Raw genomic sequence first — 15998 nt, forward strand, 5'->3', positions numbered from 1 at the left:
CTGGACTTGCCCTGTTTTTTTCCTCGTTTCCCATCTTGGTGCCGCCAAAGTCAAGAGGGTTGAGCGTGCCGTAAGAGATCGCCTACGGCCACATCACCCTGAAAGCGCCCGATCTCGTCTGATCTCGGAGGCTAAGCAGGGTCGGGCCTGGTTAGTACCTGGATGGGAGACCGCCTGGGAATACCAGGTGCCGTAGGCTTCTTTTTTTCTTGGATTTCTGGACTTGCCCTGTTTTTTTTCCTCGTTTCCCATCTTGGCGCCGCCAAAGTCAAGAGGGTTGAGCGTGCCGTAAGAGATCGCCTATGGCCACATCACCCTGAAAGCGCCCGATCTCGTCTGATCTCGGAGGCTAAGCAGGGTCGGGCCTGGTTAGTACCTGGATGGGAGACCGCCTGGGAATACCAGGTGCCGTAGGCTTCTCTTTTTCTTGGAGTTCTGGACTTGCCCTGTTTTTTTCCTCGTTTCCCATCTTGGTGCCGCCAAAGTCAAGAGGGTTGAGCGTGCCGTAAGAGATCGCCTACGGCCACATCACCCTGAAAGCGCCCGATCTCGTCTGATCTCGGAGGCTAAGCAGGGTCGGGCCTGGTTAGTACCTGGATGGGAGACCGCCTGGGAATACCAGGTGCCGTAGGCTTCTTTTTTTGGGGGGCGTTCTGGACTTGCCCTGTTTTTTTTCCTCGTTTCCCATCTTGGCGCCGCCAAGGTCAAGAGGGTTGAGCGTGCCGTTAGAGATCGCCTACGGCCACATCACCCTGAAAGCGCCCGATCTCGTCTGATCTCGGAGGCTAAGCAGGGTCGGGCCTGGTTAGTACCTGGATGGGAGACCGCCTGGGAATACCAGGTGCCGTAGGCTTCTTTTTTTTGGGGGAGTTCTGGACTTGCCCTGTTTTTTTTCCTCGTTTCCCATCTTGGCGCCGCCAAGGTCAAGAGGGTTGAGCGTGCCGTTAGAGATTGCCTACGGCCACATCACCCTGAAAGCGCCCGATCTCGTCTGATCTCGGAGGCTAAGCAGGGTCGGGCCTGGTTAGTACCTGGATGGGAGACCGCCTGGGAATACCAGGTGCCGTAGGCTTCTTTTTTTGGGGGGCGTTCTGGACTTGCCCTGTTTTTTTTCCTCGTTTCCCATCTTGGCGCCGCCAAGGTCAAGAGGGTTGAGCGTGCCGTTAGAGATCGCCTACGGCCACATCACCCTGAAAGCGCCCGATCTCGTCTGATCTCGGAGGCTAAGCAGGGTCGGGCCTGGTTAGTACCTGGATGGGAGACCGCCTGGGAATACCAGGTGCCGTAGGCTTCTTTTTTTCTTGGATTTCTGGACTTGCCCTGTTTTTTTTCCTCGTTTCCCATCTTGGCGCCGCCAAAGTCAAGAGGGTTGAGCGTGCCGTAAGAGATCGCCTACGGCCACATCACCCTGAAAGCGCCCGATCTCGTCTGATCTCGGAGGCTAAGCAGGGTCGGGCCTGGTTAGTACCTGGATGGGAGACCGCCTGGGAATACCAGGTGCCGTAGGCTTCTTTTTTTCTTGGAGTTCTGGACTTGCCCTGTTTTTTTCCTCGTTTCCCATCTTGGTGCCGCCAAAGTCAAGAGGGTTGAGCGTGCCGTAAGAGATCGCCTACGGCCACATCACCCTGAAAGCGCCCGATCTCGTCTGATCTCGGAGGCTAAGCAGGGTCGGGCCTGGTTAGTACCTGGATGGGAGACCGCCTGGGAATACCAGGTGCCGTAGGTTTTTTTTTTTCTTGGATTTCTGGACTTGCCCTGTTTTTTTTCCTCGTTTCCCATCTTGGCGCCGCCAAAGTCAAGAGGGTTGAGCGTGCCGTAAGAGATCGCCTACGGCCACATCACCCTGAAAGCGCCCGATCTCGTCTGATCTCGGAGGCTAAGCAGGGTCGGGCCTGGTTAGTACCTGGATGGGAGACCGCCTGGGAATACCAGGTGCCGTAGGCTTCTTTTTTTTGGGGGAGTTCTGGACTTGCCCTGTTTTTTTTCCTCGTTTCCCATCTTGGCGCCGCCAAGGTCAAGAGGGTTGAGCGTGCCGTTAGAGATCGCCTACGGCCACATCACCCTGAAAGCGCCCGATCTCGTCTGATCTCGGAGGCTAAGCAGGGTCGGGCCTGGTTAGTACCTGGATGGGAGACCGCCTGGGAATACCAGGTGCCGTAGGCTTCTTTTTTTGGGGGGCGTTCTGGACTTGCCCTGTTTTTTTTCCTCGTTTCCCATCTTGGCGCCGCCAAGGTCAAGAGGGTTGAGCGTGCCGTTAGAGATCGCCTACGGCCACATCACCCTGAAAGCGCCCGATCTCGTCTGATCTCGGAGGCTAAGCAGGGTCGGGCCTGGTTAGTACCTGGATGGGAGACCGCCTGGGAATACCAGGTGCCGTAGGCTTCTTTTTTTCTTGGATTTCTGGACTTGCCCTGTTTTTTTTCCTCGTTTCCCATCTTGGCGCCGCCAAAGTCAAGAGGGTTGAGCGTGCCGTAAGAGATCGCCTACGGCCACATCACCCTGAAAGCGCCCGATCTCGTCTGATCTCGGAGGCTAAGCAGGGTCGGGCCTGGTTAGTACCTGGATGGGAGACCGCCTGGGAATACCAGGTGCCGTAGGCTTCTTTTTTTCTTGGAGTTCTGGACTTGCCCTGTTTTTTTCCTCGTTTCCCATCTTGGTGCCGCCAAAGTCAAGAGGGTTGAGCGTGCCGTAAGAGATCGCCTACGGCCACATCACCCTGAAAGCGCCCGATCTCGTCTGATCTCGGAGGCTAAGCAGGGTCGGGCCTGGTTAGTACCTGGATGGGAGACCGCCTGGGAATACCAGGTGCCGTAGGCTTCTTTTTTTCTTGGATTTCTGGACTTGCCCTGTTTTTTTTCCTCGTTTCCCATCTTGGCGCCGCCAAAGTCAAGAGGGTTGAGCGTGCCGTAAGAGATCGCCTACGGCCACATCACCCTGAAAGCGCCCGATCTCGTCTGATCTCGGAGGCTAAGCAGGGTCGGGCCTGGTTAGTACCTGGATGGGAGACCGCCTGGGAATACCAGGTGCCGTAGGCTTCTCTTTTTCTTGGAGTTCTGGACTTGCCCTGTTTTTTTCCTCGTTTCCCATCTTGGTGCCGCCAAAGTCAAGAGGGTTGAGCGTGCCGTAAGAGATCGCCTACGGCCACATCACCCTGAAAGCGCCCGATCTCGTCTGATCTCGGAGGCTAAGCAGGGTCGGGCCTGGTTAGTACCTGGATGGGAGACCGCCTGGGAATACCAGGTGCCGTAGGCTTCTTTTTTTGGGGGGCGTTCTGGACTTGCCCTGTTTTTTTTCCTCGTTTCCCATCTTGGCGCCGCCAAGGTCAAGAGGGTTGAGCGTGCCGTTAGAGATCGCCTACGGCCACATCACCCTGAAAGCGCCCGATCTCGTCTGATCTCGGAGGCTAAGCAGGGTCGGGCCTGGTTAGTACCTGGATGGGAGACCGCCTGGGAATACCAGGTGCCGTAGGCTTCTTTTTTTTGGGGGAGTTCTGGACTTGCCCTGTTTTTTTTCCTCGTTTCCCATCTTGGCGCCGCCAAGGTCAAGAGGGTTGAGCGTGCCGTTAGAGATCGCCTACGGCCACATCACCCTGAAAGCGCCCGATCTCGTCTGATCTCGGAGGCTAAGCAGGGTCGGGCCTGGTTAGTACCTGGATGGGAGACCGCCTGGGAATACCAGGTGCCGTAGGCTTCTTTTTTTGGGGGGCGTTCTGGACTTGCCCTGTTTTTTTTCCTCGTTTCCCATCTTGGCGCCGCCAAGGTCAAGAGGGTTGAGCGTGCCGTTAGAGATCGCCTACGGCCACATCACCCTGAAAGCGCCCGATCTCGTCTGATCTCGGAGGCTAAGCAGGGTCGGGCCTGGTTAGTACCTGGATGGGAGACCGCCTGGGAATACCAGGTGCCGTAGGCTTCTTTTTTTCTTGGATTTCTGGACTTGCCCTGTTTTTTTTCCTCGTTTCCCATCTTGGCGCCGCCAAAGTCAAGAGGGTTGAGCGTGCCGTAAGAGATCGCCTACGGCCACATCACCCTGAAAGCGCCCGATCTCGTCTGATCTCGGAGGCTAAGCAGGGTCGGGCCTGGTTAGTACCTGGATGGGAGACCGCCTGGGAATACCAGGTGCCGTAGGCTTCTTTTTTTCTTGGAGTTCTGGACTTGCCCTGTTTTTTTCCTCGTTTCCCATCTTGGTGCCGCCAAAGTCAAGAGGGTTGAGCGTGCCGTAAGAGATCGCCTACGGCCACATCACCCTGAAAGCGCCCGATCTCGTCTGATCTCGGAGGCTAAGCAGGGTCGGGCCTGGTTAGTACCTGGATGGGAGACCGCCTGGGAATACCAGGTGCCGTAGGCTTCTTTTTTTCTTGGATTTCTGGACTTGCCCTGTTTTTTTTCCTCGTTTCCCATCTTGGCGCCGCCAAGGTCAAGAGGGTTGAGCGTGCCGTTAGAGATCGCCTACGGCCACATCACCCTGAAAGCGCCCGATCTCGTCTGATCTCGGAGGCTAAGCAGGGTCGGGCCTGGTTAGTACCTGGATGGGAGACCGCCTGGGAATACCAGGTGCCGTAGGCTTCTTTTTTTGGGGGGCGTTCTGGACTTGCCCTGTTTTTTTTCCTCGTTTCCCATCTTGGCGCCGCCAAGGTCAAGAGGGTTGAGCGTGCCGTTAGAGATCGCCTACGGCCACATCACCCTGAAAGCGCCCGATCTCGTCTGATCTCGGAGGCTAAGCAGGGTCGGGCCTTGTTAGTACCTGGATGGGAGACCGCCTGGGAATACCAGGTGCCGTAGGCTTCTTTTTTTCTTGGATTTCTGGACTTGCCCTGTTTTTTTTCCTCGTTTCCCATCTTGGCGCCGCCAAAGTCAAGAGGGTTGAGCGTGCCGTAAGAGATCGCCTACGGCCACATCACCCTGAAAGCGCCCGATCTCGTCTGATCTCGGAGGCTAAGCAGGGTCGGGCCTGGTTAGTACCTGGATGGGAGACCGCCTGGGAATACCAGGTGCCGTAGGCTTCTTTTTTTCTTGGAGTTCTGGACTTGCCCTGTTTTTTTCCTCGTTTCCCATCTTGGTGCCGCCAAAGTCAAGAGGGTTGAGCGTGCCGTAAGAGATCGCCTACGGCCACATCACCCTGAAAGCGCCCGATCTCGTCTGATCTCGGAGGCTAAGCAGGGTCGGGCCTGGTTAGTACCTGGATGGGAGACCGCCTGGGAATACCAGGTGCCGTAGGCTTCTTTTTTTTGGGGGAGTTCTGGACTTGCCCTGTTTTTTTTCCTCGTTTCCCATCTTGGCGCCGCCAAGGTCAAGAGGGTTGAGCGTGCCGTTAGAGATCGCCTACGGCCACATCACCCTGAAAGCGCCCGATCTCGTCTGATCTCGGAGGCTAAGCAGGGTCGGGCCTGGTTAGTACCTGGATGGGAGACCGCCTGGGAATACCAGGTGCCGTAGGCTTCTTTTTTTGGGGGGCGTTCTGGACTTGCCCTGTTTTTTTTCCTCGTTTCCCATCTTGGCGCCGCCAAGGTCAAGAGGGTTGAGCGTGCCGTTAGAGAGCGCCTACGGCCACATCACCCTGAAAGCGCCCGATCTCGTCTGATCTCGGAGGCTAAGCAGGGTCGGGCCTGGTTAGTACCTGGATGGGAGACCGCCTGGGAATACCAGGTGCCGTAGGCTTCTTTTTTTCTTGGATTTCTGGACTTGCCCTGTTTTTTTTCCTCGTTTCCCATCTTGGCGCCGCCAAAGTCAAGAGGGTTGAGCGTGCCGTAAGAGATCGCCTACGGCCACATCACCCTGAAAGCGCCCGATCTCGTCTGATCTCGGAGGCTAAGCAGGGTCGGGCCTGGTTAGTACCTGGATGGGAGACCGCCTGGGAATACCAGGTGCCGTAGGCTTCTTTTTTTTGGGGGAGTTCTGGACTTGCCCTGTTTTTTTTCCTCGTTTCCCATCTTGGCGCCGCCAAGGTCAAGAGGGTTGAGCGTGCCGTAAGAGATCGCCTACGGCCACATCACCCTGAAAGCGCCCGATCTCGTCTGATCTCGGAGGCTAAGCAGGGTCGGGCCTGGTTAGTACCTGGATGGGAGACCGCCTGGGAATACCAGGTGCCGTAGGCTTCTTTTTTTCTTGGATTTCTGGACTTGCCCTGTTTTTTTTCCTCGTTTCCCATCTTGGCGCCGCCAAAGTCAAGAGGGTTGAGCGTGCCGTAAGAGATCGCCTACGGCCACATCACCCTGAAAGCGCCCGATCTCGTCTGATCTCGGAGGCTAAGCAGGGTCGGGCCTGGTTAGTACCTGGATGGGAGACCGCCTGGGAATACCAGGTGCCGTAGGCTTCTCTTTTTCTTGGAGTTCTGGACTTGCCCTGTTTTTTTCCTCGTTTCCCATCTTGGTGCCGCCAAAGTCAAGAGGGTTGAGCGTGCTGTAAGAGATCGCCTACGGCCACATCACCCTGAAAGCGCCCGATCTCGTCTGATCTCGGAGGCTAAGCAGGGTCGGGCCTGGTTAGTACCTGGATGGGAGACCGCCTGGGAATACCAGGTGCCGTAGGCTTCTTTTTTTGGGGGGCGTTCTGGACTTGCCCTGTTTTTTTTCCTCGTTTCCCATCTTGGCGCCGCCAAGGTCAAGAGGGTTGAGCGTGCCGTTAGAGATCGCCTACGGCCACATCACCCTGAAAGCGCCCGATCTCGTCTGATCTCGGAGGCTAAGCAGGGTCGGGCCTGGTTAGTACCTGGATGGGAGACCGCCTGGGAATACCAGGTGCCGTAGGCTTCTTTTTTTTGGGGGAGTTCTGGACTTGCCCTGTTTTTTTTCCTCGTTTCCCATCTTGGCGCCGCCAAGGTCAAGAGGGTTGAGCGTGCCGTTAGAGATCGCCTACGGCCACATCACCCTGAAAGCGCCCGATCTCGTCTGATCTCGGAGGCTAAGCAGGGTCGGGCCTGGTTAGTACCTGGATGGGAGACCGCCTGGGAATACCAGGTGCCGTAGGCTTCTTTTTTTGGGGGGCGTTCTGGACTTGCCCTGTTTTTTTTCCTCGTTTCCCATCTTGGCGCCGCCAAGGTCAAGAGGGTTGAGCGTGCCGTTAGAGATCGCCTACGGCCACATCACCCTGAAAGCGCCCGATCTCGTCTGATCTCGGAGGCTAAGCAGGGTCGGGCCTGGTTAGTACCTGGATGGGAGACCGCCTGGGAATACCAGGTGCCGTAGGCTTCTTTTTTTCTTGGATTTCTGGACTTGCCCTGTTTTTTTTCCTCGTTTCCCATCTTGGCGCCGCCAAAGTCAAGAGGGTTGAGCGTGCCGTAAGAGATCGCCTACGGCCACATCACCCTGAAAGCGCCCGATCTCGTCTGATCTCGGAGGCTAAGCAGGGTCGGGCCTGGTTAGTACCTGGATGGGAGACCGCCTGGGAATACCAGGTGCCGTAGGCTTCTTTTTTTCTTGGAGTTCTGGACTTGCCCTGTTTTTTTCCTCGTTTCCCATCTTGGTGCCGCCAAAGTCAAGAGGGTTGAGCGTGCCGTAAGAGATCGCCTACGGCCACATCACCCTGAAAGCGCCCGATCTCGTCTGATCTCGGAGGCTTAGCAGGGTCGGGCCTGGTTAGTACCTGGATGGGAGACCGCCTGGGAATACCAGGTGCCGTAGGCTTCTTTTTTTCTTGGATTTCTGGACTTGCCCTGTTTTTTTTCCTCGTTTCCCATCTTGGCGCCGCCAAAGTCAAGAGGGTTGAGCGTGCCGTAAGAGATCGCCTACGGCCACATCACCCTGAAAGCGCCCGATCTCGTCTGATCTCGGAGGCTAAGCAGGGTCGGGCCTGGTTAGTACCTGGATGGGAGACCGCCTGGGAATACCAGGTGCCGTAGGCTTCTTTTTTTTGGGGGAGTTCTGGACTTGCCCTGTTTTTTTTCCTCGTTTCCCATCTTGGCGCCGCCAAGGTCAAGAGGGTTGAGCGTGCCGTTAGAGATCGCCTACGGCCACATCACCCTGAAAGCGCCCGATCTCGTCTGATCTCGGAGGCTAAGCAGGGTCGGGCCTGGTTAGTACCTGGATGGGAGACCGCCTGGGAATACCAGGTGCCGTAGGCTTCTTTTTTTGGGGGGCGTTCTGGACTTGCCCTGTTTTTTTTCCTCGTTTCCCATCTTGGCGCCGCCAAGGTCAAGAGGGTTGAGCGTGCCGTTAGAGATCGCCTACGGCCACATCACCCTGAAAGCGCCCGATCTCGTCTGATCTCGGAGGCTAAGCAGGGTCGGGCCTGGTTAGTACCTGGATGGGAGACCGCCTGGGAATACCAGGTGCCGTAGGCTTCTTTTTTTCTTGGATTTCTGGACTTGCCCTGTTTTTTTTCCTCGTTTCCCATCTTGGCGCCGCCAAAGTCAAGAGGGTTGAGCGTGCCGTAAGAGATCGCCTACGGCCACATCACCCTGAAAGCGCCCGATCTCGTCTGATCTCGGATGCTAAGCAGGGTCGGGCCTGGTTAGTACCTGGATGGGAGACCGCCTGGGAATACCAGGTGCCGTAGGCTTCTTTTTTTTGGGGGAGTTCTGGACTTGCCCTGTTTTTTTTCCTCGTTTCCCATCTTGGCGCCGCCAAGGTCAAGAGGGTTGAGCGTGCCGTTAGAGATCGCCTACGGCCACATCACCCTGAAAGCGCCCGATCTCGTCTGATCTCGGAGGCTAAGCAGGGTCGGGCCTGGTTAGTACCTGGATGGGAGACCGCCTGGGAATACCAGGTGCCGTAGGCTTCTTTTTTTGGGGGGCGTTCTGGACTTGCCCTGTTTTTTTTCCTCGTTTCCCATCTTGGCGCCGCCAAGGTCAAGAGGGTTGAGCGTGCCGTTAGAGATCGCCTACGGCCACATCACCCTGAAAGCGCCCGATCTCGTCTGATCTCGGAGGCTAAGCAGGGTCGGGCCTGGTTAGTACCTGGATGGGAGACCGCCTGGGAATACCAGGTGCCGTAGGCTTCTTTTTTTCTTGGATTTCTGGACTTGCCCTGTTTTTTTTCCTCGTTTCCCATCTTGGCGCCGCCAAAGTCAAGAGGGTTGAGCGTGCCGTAAGAGATCGCCTACGGCCACATCACCCTGAAAGCGCCCGATCTCGTCTGATCTCGGAGGCTAAGCAGGGTCGGGCCTGGTTAGTACCTGGATGGGAGACCGCCTGGGAATACCAGGTGCCGTAGGCTTCTTTTTTTCTTGGAGTTCTGGACTTGCCCTGTTTTTTTCCTCGTTTCCCATCTTGGTGCCGCCAAAGTCAAGAGGGTTGAGCGTGCCGTAAGAGATCGCCTACGGCCACATCACCCTGAAAGCGCCCGATCTCGTCTGATCTCGGAGGCTAAGCAGGGTCGGGCCTGGTTAGTACCTGGATGGGAGACCGCCTGGGAATACCAGGTGCCGTAGGCTTCTCTTTTTCTTGGAGTTCTGGACTTGCCCTGTTTTTTTCCTCGTTTCCCATCTTGGTGCCGCCAAAGTCAAGAGGGTTGAGCGTGCCGTAAGAGATCGCCTACGGCCACATCACCCTGAAAGCGCCCGATCTCGTCTGATCTCGGAGGCTAAGCAGGGTCGGGCCTGGTTAGTACCTGGATGGGAGACCGCCTGGGAATGCCAGGTGCCGTAGGCTTCTTTTTTTGGGGGGCGTTCTGGACTTGCCCTGTTTTTTTTCCTCGTTTCCCATCTTGGCGCCGCCAAGGTCAAGAGGGTTGAGCGTGCCGTTAGAGATCGCCTACGGCCACATCACCCTGAAAGCGCCCGATCTCGTCTGATCTCGGAGGCTAAGCAGGGTCGGGCCTGGTTAGTACCTGGATGGGAGACCGCCTGGGAATACCAGGTGCCGTAGGCTTCTTTTTTTTGGGGGAGTTCTGGACTTGCCCTGTTTTTTTTCCTCGTTTCCCATCTTGGCGCCGCCAAGGTCAAGAGGGTTGAGCGTGCCGTTAGAGATCGCCTACGGCCACATCACCCTGAAAGCGCCCGCTCTCGTCTGATCTCGGAGGCTAAGCAGGGTCGGGCCTGGTTAGTACCTGGATGGGAGACCGCCTGGGAATACCAGGTGCCGTAGGCTTCTTTTTTTGGGGGGCGTTCTGGACTTGCCCTGTTTTTTTTCCTCGTTTCCCATCTTGGCGCCGCCAAGGTCAAGAGGGTTGAGCGTGCCGTTAGAGATCGCCTACGGCCACATCACCCTGAAAGCGCCCGATCTCGTCTGATCTCGGAGGCTAAGCAGGGTCGGGCCTGGTTAGTACCTGGATGGGAGACCGCCTGGGAATACCAGGTGCCGTAGGCTTCTTTTTTTCTTGGATTTCTGGACTTGCCCTGTTTTTTTTCCTCGTTTCCCATCTTGGCGCCGCCAAAGTCAAGAGGGTTGAGCGTGCCGTAAGAGATCGCCTACGGCCACATCACCCTGAAAGCGCCCGATCTCGTCTGATCTCGGAGGCTAAGCAGGGTCGGGCCTGGTTAGTACCTGGATGGGAGACCGCCTGGGAATACCAGGTGCCGTAGGCTTCTTTTTTTCTTGGAGTTCTGGACTTGCCCTGTTTTTTTCCTCGTTTCCCATCTTGGTGCCGCCAAAGTCAAGAGGGTTGAGCGTGCCGTAAGAGATCGCCTACAGCCACATCACCCTGAAAGCGCCCGATCTCGTCTGATCTCGGAGGCTAAGCAGGGTCGGGCCTGGTTAGTACCTGGATGGGAGACCGCCTGGGAATACCAGGTGCCGTAGGCTTCTTTTTTTCTTGGATTTCTGGACTTGCCCTGTTTTTTTTCCTCGTTTCCCATCTTGGCGCCGCCAAAGTCAAGAGGGTTGAGCGTGCCGTAAGAGATCGCCTACGGCCACATCACCCTGAAAGCGCCCGATCTCGTCTGATCTCGGAGGCTAAGCAGGGTCGGGCCTGGTTAGTACCTGGATGGGAGACCGCCTGGGAATACCAGGTGCCGTAGGCTTCTTTTTTTTGGGGGAGTTCTGGACTTGCCCTGTTTTTTTTCCTCGTTTCCCATCTTGGCGCCGCCAAGGTCAAGAGGGTTGAGCGTGCCGTTAGAGATCGCCTACGGCCACATCACCCTGAAAGCGCCCGATCTCGTCTGATCTCGGAGGCTAAGCAGGGTCGGGCCTGGTTAGTACCTGGATGGGAGACCGCCTGGGAATACCAGGTGCCGTAGGCTTCTTTTTTTGGGGGGCGTTCTGGACTTGCCCTGTTTTTTTTCCTCGTTTCCCATCTTGGCGCCGCCAAGGTCAAGAGGGTTGAGCGTGCCGTTAGAGATCGCCTACGGCCACATCACCCTGAAAGCGCCCGATCTCGTCTGATCTCGGAGGCTAAGCAGGGTCGGGCCTGGTTAGTACCTGGATGGGAGACCGCCTGGGAATACCAGGTGCCGTAGGCTTCTTTTTTTCTTGGATTTCTGGACTTGCCCTGTTTTTTTTCCTCGTTTCCCATCTTGGCGCCGCCAAAGTCAAGAGGGTTGAGCGTGCCGTAAGAGATCGCCTACGGCCACATCACCCTGAAAGCGCCCGATCTCGTCTGATCTCGGAGGCTAAGCAGGGTCGGGCCTGGTTAGTACCTGGATGGGAGACCGCCTGGGAATACCAGGTGCCGTAGGCTTCTTTTTTTGGGGGGCGTTCTGGACTTGCCCTGTTTTTTTTCCTCGTTTCCCATCTTGGCGCCGCCAAGGTCAAGAGGGTTGAGCGTGCCGTTAGAGATCGCCTACGGCCACATCACCCTGAAAGCGCCCGATCTCGTCTGATCTCGGAGGCTAAGCAGGGTCGGGCCTGGTTAGTACCTGGATGGGAGACCGCCTGGGAATACCAGGTGCCGTAGGCTTCTTTTTTTCTTGGATTTCTGGACTTGCCCTGTTTTTTTTCCTCGTTTCCCATCTTGGCGCCGCCAAAGTCAAGAGGGTTGAGCGTGCCGTAAGAGATCGCCTACGGCCACATCACCCTGAAAGCGCCCGATCTCGTCTGATCTCGGAGGCTAAGCAGGGTCGGGCCTGGTTAGTACCTGGATGGGAGACCGCCTGGGAATACCAGGTGCCGTAGGCTTCTTTTTTTTGGGGGAGTTCTGGACTTGCCCTGTTTTTTTTCCTCGTTTCCCATCTTGGCGCCGCCAAGGTCAAGAGGGTTGAGCGTGCCGTAAGAGATCGCCTACGGCCACATCACCCTGAAAGCGCCCGATCTCGTCTGATCTCGGAGGCTAAGCAGGGTCGGGCCTGGTTAGTACCTGGATGGGAGACCGCCTGGGAATACCAGGTGCCGTAGGCTTCTTTTTTTCTTGGATTTCTGGACTTGCCCTGTTTTTTTTCCTCGTTTCCCATCTTGGCGCCGCCAAAGTCAAGAGGGTTGAGCGTGCCGTAAGAGATCGCCTACGGCCACATCACCCTGAAAGCGCCCGATCTCGTCTGATCTCGGAGGCTAAGCAGGGTCGGGCCTGGTTAGTACCTGGATGGGAGACCGCCTGGGAATACCAGGTGCCGTAGGCTTCTCTTTTTCTTGGAGTTCTGGACTTGCCCTGTTTTTTTCCTCGTTTCCCATCTTGGTGCCGCCAAAGTCAAGAGGGTTGAGCGTGCCGTAAGAGATCGCCTACGGCCACATCACCCTGAAAGCGCCCGATCTCGTCTGATCTCGGAGGCTAAGCAGGGTCGGGCCTGGTTAGTACCTGGATGGGAGACCGCCTGGGAATACCAGGTGCCGTAGGCTTCTTTTTTTGGGGGGCGTTCTGGACTTGCCCTGTTTTTTTTCCTCGTTTCCCATCTTGGCGCCGCCAAGGTCAAGAGGGTTGAGCGTGCCGTTAGAGATCGCCTACGGCCACATCACCCTGAAAGCGCCCGATCTCGTCTGATCTCGGAGGCTAAGCAGGGTCGGGCCTGGTTAGTACCTGGATGGGAGACCGCCTGGGAATACCAGGTGCCGTAGGCTTCTTTTTTTTGGGGGAGTTCTGGACTTGCCCTGTTTTTTTTCCTCGTTTCCCATCTTGGCGCCGCCAAGGTCAAGAGGGTTGAGCGTGCCGTTAGAGATCGCCTACGGCCACATCACCCTGAAAGCGCCCGATCTCGTCTGATCTCGGAGGCTAAGCAGGGTCGGGCCTGGTTAGTACCTGGATGGGAGACCGCCTGGGAATACCAGGTGCCGTAGGCTTCTTTTTTTGGGGGGCGTTCTGGACTTGCCCTGTTTTTTTTCCTCGTTTCCCATCTTGGCGCCGCCAAGGTCAAGAGGGTTGAGCGTGCCGTTAGAGATCGCCTACGGCCACATCACCCTGAAAGCGCCCGATCTCGTCTGATCTCGGAGGCTAAGCAGGGTCGGGCCTGGTTAGTACCTGGATGGGAGACCGCCTGGGAATACCAGGTGCCGTAGGCTTCTTTTTTTCTTGGATTTCTGGACTTGCCCTGTTTTTTTTCCTCGTTTCCCATCTTGGCGCCGCCAAAGTCAAGAGGGTTGAGCGTGCCGTAAGAGATCGCCTACGGCCACATCACCCTGAAAGCGCCCGATCTCGTCTGATCTCGGAGGCTAAGCAGGGTCGGGCCTGGTTAGTACCTGGATGGGAGACCGCCTGGGAATACCAGGTGCCGTAGGCTTCTTTTTTTCTTGGAGTTCTGGACTTGCCCTGTTTTTTTCCTCGTTTCCCATCTTGGTGCCGCCAAAGTCAAGAGGGTTGAGCGTGCCGTAAGAGATCGCCTACGGCCACATCACCCTGAAAGCGCCCGATCTCGTCTGATCTCGGAGGCTAAGCAGGGTCGGGCCTGGTTAGTACCTGGATGGGAGACCGCCTGGGAATACCAGGTGCCGTAGGCTTCTTTTTTTCTTGGATTTCTGGACTTGCCCTGTTTTTTTTCCTCGTTTCCCATCTTGGCGCCGCCAAAGTCAAGAGGGTTGAGCGTGCCGTAAGAGATCGCCTACGGCCACATCACCCTGAAAGCGCCCGATCTCGTCTGATCTCGGAGGCTAAGCAGGGTCGGGCCTGGTTAGTACCTGGATGGGAGACCGCCTGGGAATACCAGGTGCCGTAGGCTTCTTTTTTTTGGGGGAGTTCTGGACTTGCCCTGTTTTTTTTCCTCGTTTCCCATCTTGGCGCCGCCAAGGTCAAGAGGGTTGAGCGTGCCGTTAGAGATCGCCTACGGCCACATCACCCTGAAAGCGCCCGATCTCGTCTGATCTCGGAGGCTAAGCAGGGTCGGGCCTGGTTAGTACCTGGATGGGAGACCGCCTGGGAATACCAGGTGCCGTAGGCTTCTTTTTTTGGGGGGCGTTCTGGACTTGCCCTGTTTTTTTTCCTCGTTTCCCATCTTGGCGCCGCCAAGGTCAAGAGGGTTGAGCGTGCCGTTAGAGATCGCCTACGGCCACATCACCCTGAAAGCGCCCGATCTCGTCTGATCTCGGAGGCTAAGCAGGGTCGGGCCTGGTTAGTACCTGGATGGGAGACCGCCTGGGAATACCAGGTGCCGTAGGCTTCTTTTTTTCTTGGATTTCTGGACTTGCCCTGTTTTTTTTCCTCGTTTCCCATCTTGGCGCCGCCAAAGTCAAGAGGGTTGAGCGTGCCGTAAGAGATCGCCTACGGCCACATCACCCTGAAAGCGCCCGATCTCGTCTGATCTCGGAGGCTAAGCAGGGTCGGGCCTGGTTAGTACCTGGATGGGAGACCGCCTGGGAATACCAGGTGCCGTAGGCTTCTTTTTTTTGGGGGAGTTCTGGACTTGCCCTGTTTTTTTTCCTCGTTTCCCATCTTGGCGCCGCCAAGGTCAAGAGGGTTGAGCGTGCCGTTAGAGATCGCCTACGGCCACATCACCCTGAAAGCGCCCGATCTCGTCTGGTCTCGGAGGCTAAGCAGGGTCGGGCCTGGTTAGTACCTGGATGGGAGACCGCCTGGGAATACCAGGTGCCGTAGGCTTCTTTTTTTGGGGGGCGTTCTGGACTTGCCCTGTTTTTTTTCCTCGTTTCCCATCTTGGCGCCGCCAAGGTCAAGAGGGTTGAGCGTGCCGTTAGAGATCGCCTACGGCCACATCACCCTGAAAGCGCCCGATCTCGTCTGATCTCGGAGGCTAAGCAGGGTCGGGCCTGGTTAGTACCTGGATGGGAGACCGCCTGGGAATACCAGGTGCCGTAGGCTTCTTTTTTTCTTGGATTTCTGGACTTGCCCTGTATTTTTTCCTCGTTTCCCATCTTGGCGCCGCCAAAGTCAAGAGGGTTGAGCGTGCCGTAAGAGATCGCCTACGGCCACATCACCCTGAAAGCGCCCGATCTCGTCTGATCTCGGAGGCTAAGCAGGGTCGGGCCTGGTTAGTACCTGGATGGGAGACCGCCTGGGAATACCAGGTGCCGTAGGCTTCTTTTTTTCTTGGAGTTCTGGACTTGCCCTGTTTTTTTCCTCGTTTCCCATCTTGGTGCCGCCAAAGTCAAGAGGGTTGAGCGTGCCGTAAGAGATCGCCTACGGCCACATCACCCTGAAAGCGCCCGATCTCGTCTGATCTCGGAGGCTAAGCAGGGTCGGGCCTGGTTAGTACCTGGATGGGAGACCGCCTGGGAATACCAGGTGCCGTAGGCTTCTTTTTTTCTTGGATTTCTGGACTTGCCCTGTTTTTTTTCCTCGTTTCCCATCTTGGCGCCGCCAAAGTCAAGAGGGTTGAGCGTGCCGTAAGAGATCGCCTACGGCCACATCACCCTGAAAGCGCCCGATCTCGTCTGATCTCGGAGGCTAAGCAGGGTCGGGCCTGGTTAGTACCTGGATGGGAGACCGCCTGGGAATACCAGGTGCCGTAGGCTTCTTTTTTTTGGGGGAGTTCTGGACTTGCCCTGTTTTTTTTCCTCGTTTCCCATCTTGGCGCCGCCAAGGTCAAGAGGGTTGAGCGTGCCGTTAGAGATCGCCTACGGCCACATCACCCTGAAAGCGCCCGATCTCGTCTGATCTCGGAGGCTAAGCAGGGTCGGGCCTGGTTAGTACCTGGATGGGAGACCGCCTGGGAATACCAGGTGCCGTAGGCTTCTTTTTTTGGGGGGCGTTCTGGACTTGCCCTGTTTTTTTTCCTCGTTTCCCATCTTGGCGCCGCCAAGGTCAAGAGGGTTGA

At 56.6% G+C, this 15998-nt stretch overlaps 73 non-coding genes across 73 annotated transcripts; all 73 read left to right on the forward strand.

Moving 5' to 3' along the window:
• The first annotated feature begins 80 nt into the window (after positions 1–80).
• On the forward strand, positions 81–199 carry LOC141119202 (5S ribosomal RNA). Its single transcript, XR_012238550.1, has one exon. It is a non-coding gene; the product is annotated as a 5S ribosomal RNA (ribosomal RNA).
• A 99-nt stretch (positions 200–298) lies between these two features.
• On the forward strand, positions 299–417 carry LOC141119976 (5S ribosomal RNA). Its single transcript, XR_012239309.1, has one exon. It is a non-coding gene; the product is annotated as a 5S ribosomal RNA (ribosomal RNA).
• Positions 418–515: 98 nt separating this feature from the next.
• On the forward strand, positions 516–634 carry LOC141119203 (5S ribosomal RNA). Its single transcript, XR_012238551.1, has one exon. It is a non-coding gene; the product is annotated as a 5S ribosomal RNA (ribosomal RNA).
• A 100-nt stretch (positions 635–734) lies between these two features.
• Positions 735–853, forward strand: LOC141119204 (5S ribosomal RNA). The gene has a single exon (XR_012238552.1). It is a non-coding gene; the product is annotated as a 5S ribosomal RNA (ribosomal RNA).
• A 100-nt stretch (positions 854–953) lies between these two features.
• Positions 954–1072, forward strand: LOC141119205 (5S ribosomal RNA). The gene has a single exon (XR_012238553.1). It is a non-coding gene; the product is annotated as a 5S ribosomal RNA (ribosomal RNA).
• A 100-nt stretch (positions 1073–1172) lies between these two features.
• LOC141119206 (5S ribosomal RNA) lies at positions 1173–1291 on the forward strand. Its single transcript, XR_012238554.1, has one exon. It is a non-coding gene; the product is annotated as a 5S ribosomal RNA (ribosomal RNA).
• Positions 1292–1390: 99 nt separating this feature from the next.
• On the forward strand, positions 1391–1509 carry LOC141119207 (5S ribosomal RNA). The gene has a single exon (XR_012238555.1). It is a non-coding gene; the product is annotated as a 5S ribosomal RNA (ribosomal RNA).
• A 98-nt stretch (positions 1510–1607) lies between these two features.
• LOC141120023 (5S ribosomal RNA) lies at positions 1608–1726 on the forward strand. The gene has a single exon (XR_012239356.1). It is a non-coding gene; the product is annotated as a 5S ribosomal RNA (ribosomal RNA).
• Positions 1727–1825: 99 nt separating this feature from the next.
• LOC141119208 (5S ribosomal RNA) lies at positions 1826–1944 on the forward strand. The gene has a single exon (XR_012238556.1). It is a non-coding gene; the product is annotated as a 5S ribosomal RNA (ribosomal RNA).
• A 100-nt stretch (positions 1945–2044) lies between these two features.
• LOC141119210 (5S ribosomal RNA) lies at positions 2045–2163 on the forward strand. The gene has a single exon (XR_012238557.1). It is a non-coding gene; the product is annotated as a 5S ribosomal RNA (ribosomal RNA).
• Positions 2164–2263: 100 nt separating this feature from the next.
• LOC141119211 (5S ribosomal RNA) lies at positions 2264–2382 on the forward strand. Its single transcript, XR_012238558.1, has one exon. It is a non-coding gene; the product is annotated as a 5S ribosomal RNA (ribosomal RNA).
• Positions 2383–2481: 99 nt separating this feature from the next.
• On the forward strand, positions 2482–2600 carry LOC141119212 (5S ribosomal RNA). The gene has a single exon (XR_012238559.1). It is a non-coding gene; the product is annotated as a 5S ribosomal RNA (ribosomal RNA).
• A 98-nt stretch (positions 2601–2698) lies between these two features.
• Positions 2699–2817, forward strand: LOC141119214 (5S ribosomal RNA). Its single transcript, XR_012238561.1, has one exon. It is a non-coding gene; the product is annotated as a 5S ribosomal RNA (ribosomal RNA).
• A 99-nt stretch (positions 2818–2916) lies between these two features.
• On the forward strand, positions 2917–3035 carry LOC141119215 (5S ribosomal RNA). Its single transcript, XR_012238562.1, has one exon. It is a non-coding gene; the product is annotated as a 5S ribosomal RNA (ribosomal RNA).
• Positions 3036–3133: 98 nt separating this feature from the next.
• On the forward strand, positions 3134–3252 carry LOC141119216 (5S ribosomal RNA). Its single transcript, XR_012238563.1, has one exon. It is a non-coding gene; the product is annotated as a 5S ribosomal RNA (ribosomal RNA).
• Positions 3253–3352: 100 nt separating this feature from the next.
• On the forward strand, positions 3353–3471 carry LOC141119217 (5S ribosomal RNA). Its single transcript, XR_012238564.1, has one exon. It is a non-coding gene; the product is annotated as a 5S ribosomal RNA (ribosomal RNA).
• Positions 3472–3571: 100 nt separating this feature from the next.
• LOC141119218 (5S ribosomal RNA) lies at positions 3572–3690 on the forward strand. The gene has a single exon (XR_012238565.1). It is a non-coding gene; the product is annotated as a 5S ribosomal RNA (ribosomal RNA).
• A 100-nt stretch (positions 3691–3790) lies between these two features.
• LOC141119219 (5S ribosomal RNA) lies at positions 3791–3909 on the forward strand. Its single transcript, XR_012238566.1, has one exon. It is a non-coding gene; the product is annotated as a 5S ribosomal RNA (ribosomal RNA).
• Positions 3910–4008: 99 nt separating this feature from the next.
• LOC141119221 (5S ribosomal RNA) lies at positions 4009–4127 on the forward strand. The gene has a single exon (XR_012238567.1). It is a non-coding gene; the product is annotated as a 5S ribosomal RNA (ribosomal RNA).
• A 98-nt stretch (positions 4128–4225) lies between these two features.
• On the forward strand, positions 4226–4344 carry LOC141119222 (5S ribosomal RNA). Its single transcript, XR_012238568.1, has one exon. It is a non-coding gene; the product is annotated as a 5S ribosomal RNA (ribosomal RNA).
• A 99-nt stretch (positions 4345–4443) lies between these two features.
• LOC141119223 (5S ribosomal RNA) lies at positions 4444–4562 on the forward strand. The gene has a single exon (XR_012238569.1). It is a non-coding gene; the product is annotated as a 5S ribosomal RNA (ribosomal RNA).
• A 100-nt stretch (positions 4563–4662) lies between these two features.
• On the forward strand, positions 4663–4781 carry LOC141120463 (5S ribosomal RNA). The gene has a single exon (XR_012239783.1). It is a non-coding gene; the product is annotated as a 5S ribosomal RNA (ribosomal RNA).
• Positions 4782–4880: 99 nt separating this feature from the next.
• On the forward strand, positions 4881–4999 carry LOC141119224 (5S ribosomal RNA). The gene has a single exon (XR_012238570.1). It is a non-coding gene; the product is annotated as a 5S ribosomal RNA (ribosomal RNA).
• A 98-nt stretch (positions 5000–5097) lies between these two features.
• On the forward strand, positions 5098–5216 carry LOC141119226 (5S ribosomal RNA). The gene has a single exon (XR_012238572.1). It is a non-coding gene; the product is annotated as a 5S ribosomal RNA (ribosomal RNA).
• A 100-nt stretch (positions 5217–5316) lies between these two features.
• On the forward strand, positions 5317–5435 carry LOC141119227 (5S ribosomal RNA). The gene has a single exon (XR_012238573.1). It is a non-coding gene; the product is annotated as a 5S ribosomal RNA (ribosomal RNA).
• Positions 5436–5535: 100 nt separating this feature from the next.
• Positions 5536–5654, forward strand: LOC141119228 (5S ribosomal RNA). Its single transcript, XR_012238574.1, has one exon. It is a non-coding gene; the product is annotated as a 5S ribosomal RNA (ribosomal RNA).
• A 99-nt stretch (positions 5655–5753) lies between these two features.
• On the forward strand, positions 5754–5872 carry LOC141119229 (5S ribosomal RNA). The gene has a single exon (XR_012238575.1). It is a non-coding gene; the product is annotated as a 5S ribosomal RNA (ribosomal RNA).
• A 100-nt stretch (positions 5873–5972) lies between these two features.
• LOC141119230 (5S ribosomal RNA) lies at positions 5973–6091 on the forward strand. Its single transcript, XR_012238576.1, has one exon. It is a non-coding gene; the product is annotated as a 5S ribosomal RNA (ribosomal RNA).
• Positions 6092–6190: 99 nt separating this feature from the next.
• LOC141119231 (5S ribosomal RNA) lies at positions 6191–6309 on the forward strand. Its single transcript, XR_012238577.1, has one exon. It is a non-coding gene; the product is annotated as a 5S ribosomal RNA (ribosomal RNA).
• A 98-nt stretch (positions 6310–6407) lies between these two features.
• Positions 6408–6526, forward strand: LOC141119232 (5S ribosomal RNA). The gene has a single exon (XR_012238578.1). It is a non-coding gene; the product is annotated as a 5S ribosomal RNA (ribosomal RNA).
• A 100-nt stretch (positions 6527–6626) lies between these two features.
• On the forward strand, positions 6627–6745 carry LOC141119233 (5S ribosomal RNA). Its single transcript, XR_012238579.1, has one exon. It is a non-coding gene; the product is annotated as a 5S ribosomal RNA (ribosomal RNA).
• Positions 6746–6845: 100 nt separating this feature from the next.
• On the forward strand, positions 6846–6964 carry LOC141119234 (5S ribosomal RNA). The gene has a single exon (XR_012238580.1). It is a non-coding gene; the product is annotated as a 5S ribosomal RNA (ribosomal RNA).
• Positions 6965–7064: 100 nt separating this feature from the next.
• LOC141119235 (5S ribosomal RNA) lies at positions 7065–7183 on the forward strand. Its single transcript, XR_012238581.1, has one exon. It is a non-coding gene; the product is annotated as a 5S ribosomal RNA (ribosomal RNA).
• Positions 7184–7282: 99 nt separating this feature from the next.
• LOC141119237 (5S ribosomal RNA) lies at positions 7283–7401 on the forward strand. The gene has a single exon (XR_012238583.1). It is a non-coding gene; the product is annotated as a 5S ribosomal RNA (ribosomal RNA).
• Positions 7402–7499: 98 nt separating this feature from the next.
• LOC141120430 (5S ribosomal RNA) lies at positions 7500–7618 on the forward strand. The gene has a single exon (XR_012239751.1). It is a non-coding gene; the product is annotated as a 5S ribosomal RNA (ribosomal RNA).
• A 99-nt stretch (positions 7619–7717) lies between these two features.
• LOC141119238 (5S ribosomal RNA) lies at positions 7718–7836 on the forward strand. The gene has a single exon (XR_012238584.1). It is a non-coding gene; the product is annotated as a 5S ribosomal RNA (ribosomal RNA).
• A 100-nt stretch (positions 7837–7936) lies between these two features.
• On the forward strand, positions 7937–8055 carry LOC141119239 (5S ribosomal RNA). The gene has a single exon (XR_012238585.1). It is a non-coding gene; the product is annotated as a 5S ribosomal RNA (ribosomal RNA).
• A 100-nt stretch (positions 8056–8155) lies between these two features.
• LOC141119240 (5S ribosomal RNA) lies at positions 8156–8274 on the forward strand. Its single transcript, XR_012238586.1, has one exon. It is a non-coding gene; the product is annotated as a 5S ribosomal RNA (ribosomal RNA).
• A 99-nt stretch (positions 8275–8373) lies between these two features.
• LOC141118008 (5S ribosomal RNA) lies at positions 8374–8492 on the forward strand. Its single transcript, XR_012237396.1, has one exon. It is a non-coding gene; the product is annotated as a 5S ribosomal RNA (ribosomal RNA).
• Positions 8493–8592: 100 nt separating this feature from the next.
• On the forward strand, positions 8593–8711 carry LOC141119241 (5S ribosomal RNA). The gene has a single exon (XR_012238587.1). It is a non-coding gene; the product is annotated as a 5S ribosomal RNA (ribosomal RNA).
• Positions 8712–8811: 100 nt separating this feature from the next.
• LOC141119242 (5S ribosomal RNA) lies at positions 8812–8930 on the forward strand. Its single transcript, XR_012238588.1, has one exon. It is a non-coding gene; the product is annotated as a 5S ribosomal RNA (ribosomal RNA).
• Positions 8931–9029: 99 nt separating this feature from the next.
• LOC141119243 (5S ribosomal RNA) lies at positions 9030–9148 on the forward strand. The gene has a single exon (XR_012238589.1). It is a non-coding gene; the product is annotated as a 5S ribosomal RNA (ribosomal RNA).
• Positions 9149–9246: 98 nt separating this feature from the next.
• LOC141119244 (5S ribosomal RNA) lies at positions 9247–9365 on the forward strand. The gene has a single exon (XR_012238590.1). It is a non-coding gene; the product is annotated as a 5S ribosomal RNA (ribosomal RNA).
• A 98-nt stretch (positions 9366–9463) lies between these two features.
• Positions 9464–9582, forward strand: LOC141119982 (5S ribosomal RNA). Its single transcript, XR_012239315.1, has one exon. It is a non-coding gene; the product is annotated as a 5S ribosomal RNA (ribosomal RNA).
• Positions 9583–9682: 100 nt separating this feature from the next.
• LOC141119245 (5S ribosomal RNA) lies at positions 9683–9801 on the forward strand. Its single transcript, XR_012238591.1, has one exon. It is a non-coding gene; the product is annotated as a 5S ribosomal RNA (ribosomal RNA).
• A 100-nt stretch (positions 9802–9901) lies between these two features.
• Positions 9902–10020, forward strand: LOC141120465 (5S ribosomal RNA). Its single transcript, XR_012239785.1, has one exon. It is a non-coding gene; the product is annotated as a 5S ribosomal RNA (ribosomal RNA).
• Positions 10021–10120: 100 nt separating this feature from the next.
• Positions 10121–10239, forward strand: LOC141119247 (5S ribosomal RNA). The gene has a single exon (XR_012238592.1). It is a non-coding gene; the product is annotated as a 5S ribosomal RNA (ribosomal RNA).
• Positions 10240–10338: 99 nt separating this feature from the next.
• LOC141119249 (5S ribosomal RNA) lies at positions 10339–10457 on the forward strand. The gene has a single exon (XR_012238594.1). It is a non-coding gene; the product is annotated as a 5S ribosomal RNA (ribosomal RNA).
• Positions 10458–10555: 98 nt separating this feature from the next.
• On the forward strand, positions 10556–10674 carry LOC141120401 (5S ribosomal RNA). The gene has a single exon (XR_012239723.1). It is a non-coding gene; the product is annotated as a 5S ribosomal RNA (ribosomal RNA).
• Positions 10675–10773: 99 nt separating this feature from the next.
• On the forward strand, positions 10774–10892 carry LOC141119250 (5S ribosomal RNA). The gene has a single exon (XR_012238595.1). It is a non-coding gene; the product is annotated as a 5S ribosomal RNA (ribosomal RNA).
• A 100-nt stretch (positions 10893–10992) lies between these two features.
• LOC141119251 (5S ribosomal RNA) lies at positions 10993–11111 on the forward strand. Its single transcript, XR_012238596.1, has one exon. It is a non-coding gene; the product is annotated as a 5S ribosomal RNA (ribosomal RNA).
• Positions 11112–11211: 100 nt separating this feature from the next.
• On the forward strand, positions 11212–11330 carry LOC141119252 (5S ribosomal RNA). The gene has a single exon (XR_012238597.1). It is a non-coding gene; the product is annotated as a 5S ribosomal RNA (ribosomal RNA).
• Positions 11331–11429: 99 nt separating this feature from the next.
• Positions 11430–11548, forward strand: LOC141119253 (5S ribosomal RNA). The gene has a single exon (XR_012238598.1). It is a non-coding gene; the product is annotated as a 5S ribosomal RNA (ribosomal RNA).
• A 100-nt stretch (positions 11549–11648) lies between these two features.
• LOC141119254 (5S ribosomal RNA) lies at positions 11649–11767 on the forward strand. The gene has a single exon (XR_012238599.1). It is a non-coding gene; the product is annotated as a 5S ribosomal RNA (ribosomal RNA).
• A 99-nt stretch (positions 11768–11866) lies between these two features.
• On the forward strand, positions 11867–11985 carry LOC141119255 (5S ribosomal RNA). The gene has a single exon (XR_012238600.1). It is a non-coding gene; the product is annotated as a 5S ribosomal RNA (ribosomal RNA).
• Positions 11986–12085: 100 nt separating this feature from the next.
• LOC141119256 (5S ribosomal RNA) lies at positions 12086–12204 on the forward strand. The gene has a single exon (XR_012238601.1). It is a non-coding gene; the product is annotated as a 5S ribosomal RNA (ribosomal RNA).
• A 99-nt stretch (positions 12205–12303) lies between these two features.
• Positions 12304–12422, forward strand: LOC141119257 (5S ribosomal RNA). Its single transcript, XR_012238602.1, has one exon. It is a non-coding gene; the product is annotated as a 5S ribosomal RNA (ribosomal RNA).
• A 98-nt stretch (positions 12423–12520) lies between these two features.
• Positions 12521–12639, forward strand: LOC141119258 (5S ribosomal RNA). Its single transcript, XR_012238603.1, has one exon. It is a non-coding gene; the product is annotated as a 5S ribosomal RNA (ribosomal RNA).
• Positions 12640–12739: 100 nt separating this feature from the next.
• Positions 12740–12858, forward strand: LOC141119260 (5S ribosomal RNA). Its single transcript, XR_012238605.1, has one exon. It is a non-coding gene; the product is annotated as a 5S ribosomal RNA (ribosomal RNA).
• A 100-nt stretch (positions 12859–12958) lies between these two features.
• On the forward strand, positions 12959–13077 carry LOC141119261 (5S ribosomal RNA). Its single transcript, XR_012238607.1, has one exon. It is a non-coding gene; the product is annotated as a 5S ribosomal RNA (ribosomal RNA).
• A 100-nt stretch (positions 13078–13177) lies between these two features.
• LOC141119262 (5S ribosomal RNA) lies at positions 13178–13296 on the forward strand. The gene has a single exon (XR_012238608.1). It is a non-coding gene; the product is annotated as a 5S ribosomal RNA (ribosomal RNA).
• Positions 13297–13395: 99 nt separating this feature from the next.
• On the forward strand, positions 13396–13514 carry LOC141119263 (5S ribosomal RNA). The gene has a single exon (XR_012238609.1). It is a non-coding gene; the product is annotated as a 5S ribosomal RNA (ribosomal RNA).
• Positions 13515–13612: 98 nt separating this feature from the next.
• LOC141119264 (5S ribosomal RNA) lies at positions 13613–13731 on the forward strand. The gene has a single exon (XR_012238610.1). It is a non-coding gene; the product is annotated as a 5S ribosomal RNA (ribosomal RNA).
• Positions 13732–13830: 99 nt separating this feature from the next.
• Positions 13831–13949, forward strand: LOC141119265 (5S ribosomal RNA). The gene has a single exon (XR_012238611.1). It is a non-coding gene; the product is annotated as a 5S ribosomal RNA (ribosomal RNA).
• Positions 13950–14049: 100 nt separating this feature from the next.
• Positions 14050–14168, forward strand: LOC141119266 (5S ribosomal RNA). The gene has a single exon (XR_012238612.1). It is a non-coding gene; the product is annotated as a 5S ribosomal RNA (ribosomal RNA).
• A 100-nt stretch (positions 14169–14268) lies between these two features.
• On the forward strand, positions 14269–14387 carry LOC141119267 (5S ribosomal RNA). Its single transcript, XR_012238613.1, has one exon. It is a non-coding gene; the product is annotated as a 5S ribosomal RNA (ribosomal RNA).
• Positions 14388–14486: 99 nt separating this feature from the next.
• LOC141119268 (5S ribosomal RNA) lies at positions 14487–14605 on the forward strand. The gene has a single exon (XR_012238614.1). It is a non-coding gene; the product is annotated as a 5S ribosomal RNA (ribosomal RNA).
• Positions 14606–14705: 100 nt separating this feature from the next.
• LOC141120148 (5S ribosomal RNA) lies at positions 14706–14824 on the forward strand. The gene has a single exon (XR_012239475.1). It is a non-coding gene; the product is annotated as a 5S ribosomal RNA (ribosomal RNA).
• Positions 14825–14924: 100 nt separating this feature from the next.
• LOC141119269 (5S ribosomal RNA) lies at positions 14925–15043 on the forward strand. Its single transcript, XR_012238615.1, has one exon. It is a non-coding gene; the product is annotated as a 5S ribosomal RNA (ribosomal RNA).
• Positions 15044–15142: 99 nt separating this feature from the next.
• On the forward strand, positions 15143–15261 carry LOC141119271 (5S ribosomal RNA). The gene has a single exon (XR_012238617.1). It is a non-coding gene; the product is annotated as a 5S ribosomal RNA (ribosomal RNA).
• Positions 15262–15359: 98 nt separating this feature from the next.
• Positions 15360–15478, forward strand: LOC141119272 (5S ribosomal RNA). Its single transcript, XR_012238618.1, has one exon. It is a non-coding gene; the product is annotated as a 5S ribosomal RNA (ribosomal RNA).
• Positions 15479–15577: 99 nt separating this feature from the next.
• LOC141119273 (5S ribosomal RNA) lies at positions 15578–15696 on the forward strand. Its single transcript, XR_012238619.1, has one exon. It is a non-coding gene; the product is annotated as a 5S ribosomal RNA (ribosomal RNA).
• Positions 15697–15796: 100 nt separating this feature from the next.
• LOC141119274 (5S ribosomal RNA) lies at positions 15797–15915 on the forward strand. The gene has a single exon (XR_012238620.1). It is a non-coding gene; the product is annotated as a 5S ribosomal RNA (ribosomal RNA).
• Positions 15916–15998: the final 83 nt, after the last annotated feature.

The sequence above is a fragment of the Aquarana catesbeiana genome, linkage group LG13 (genome assembly GCF_042186555.1).
Source record: "Aquarana catesbeiana isolate 2022-GZ linkage group LG13, ASM4218655v1, whole genome shotgun sequence".
Lineage (NCBI taxonomy): Eukaryota > Metazoa > Chordata > Amphibia > Anura > Ranidae > Aquarana > Aquarana catesbeiana.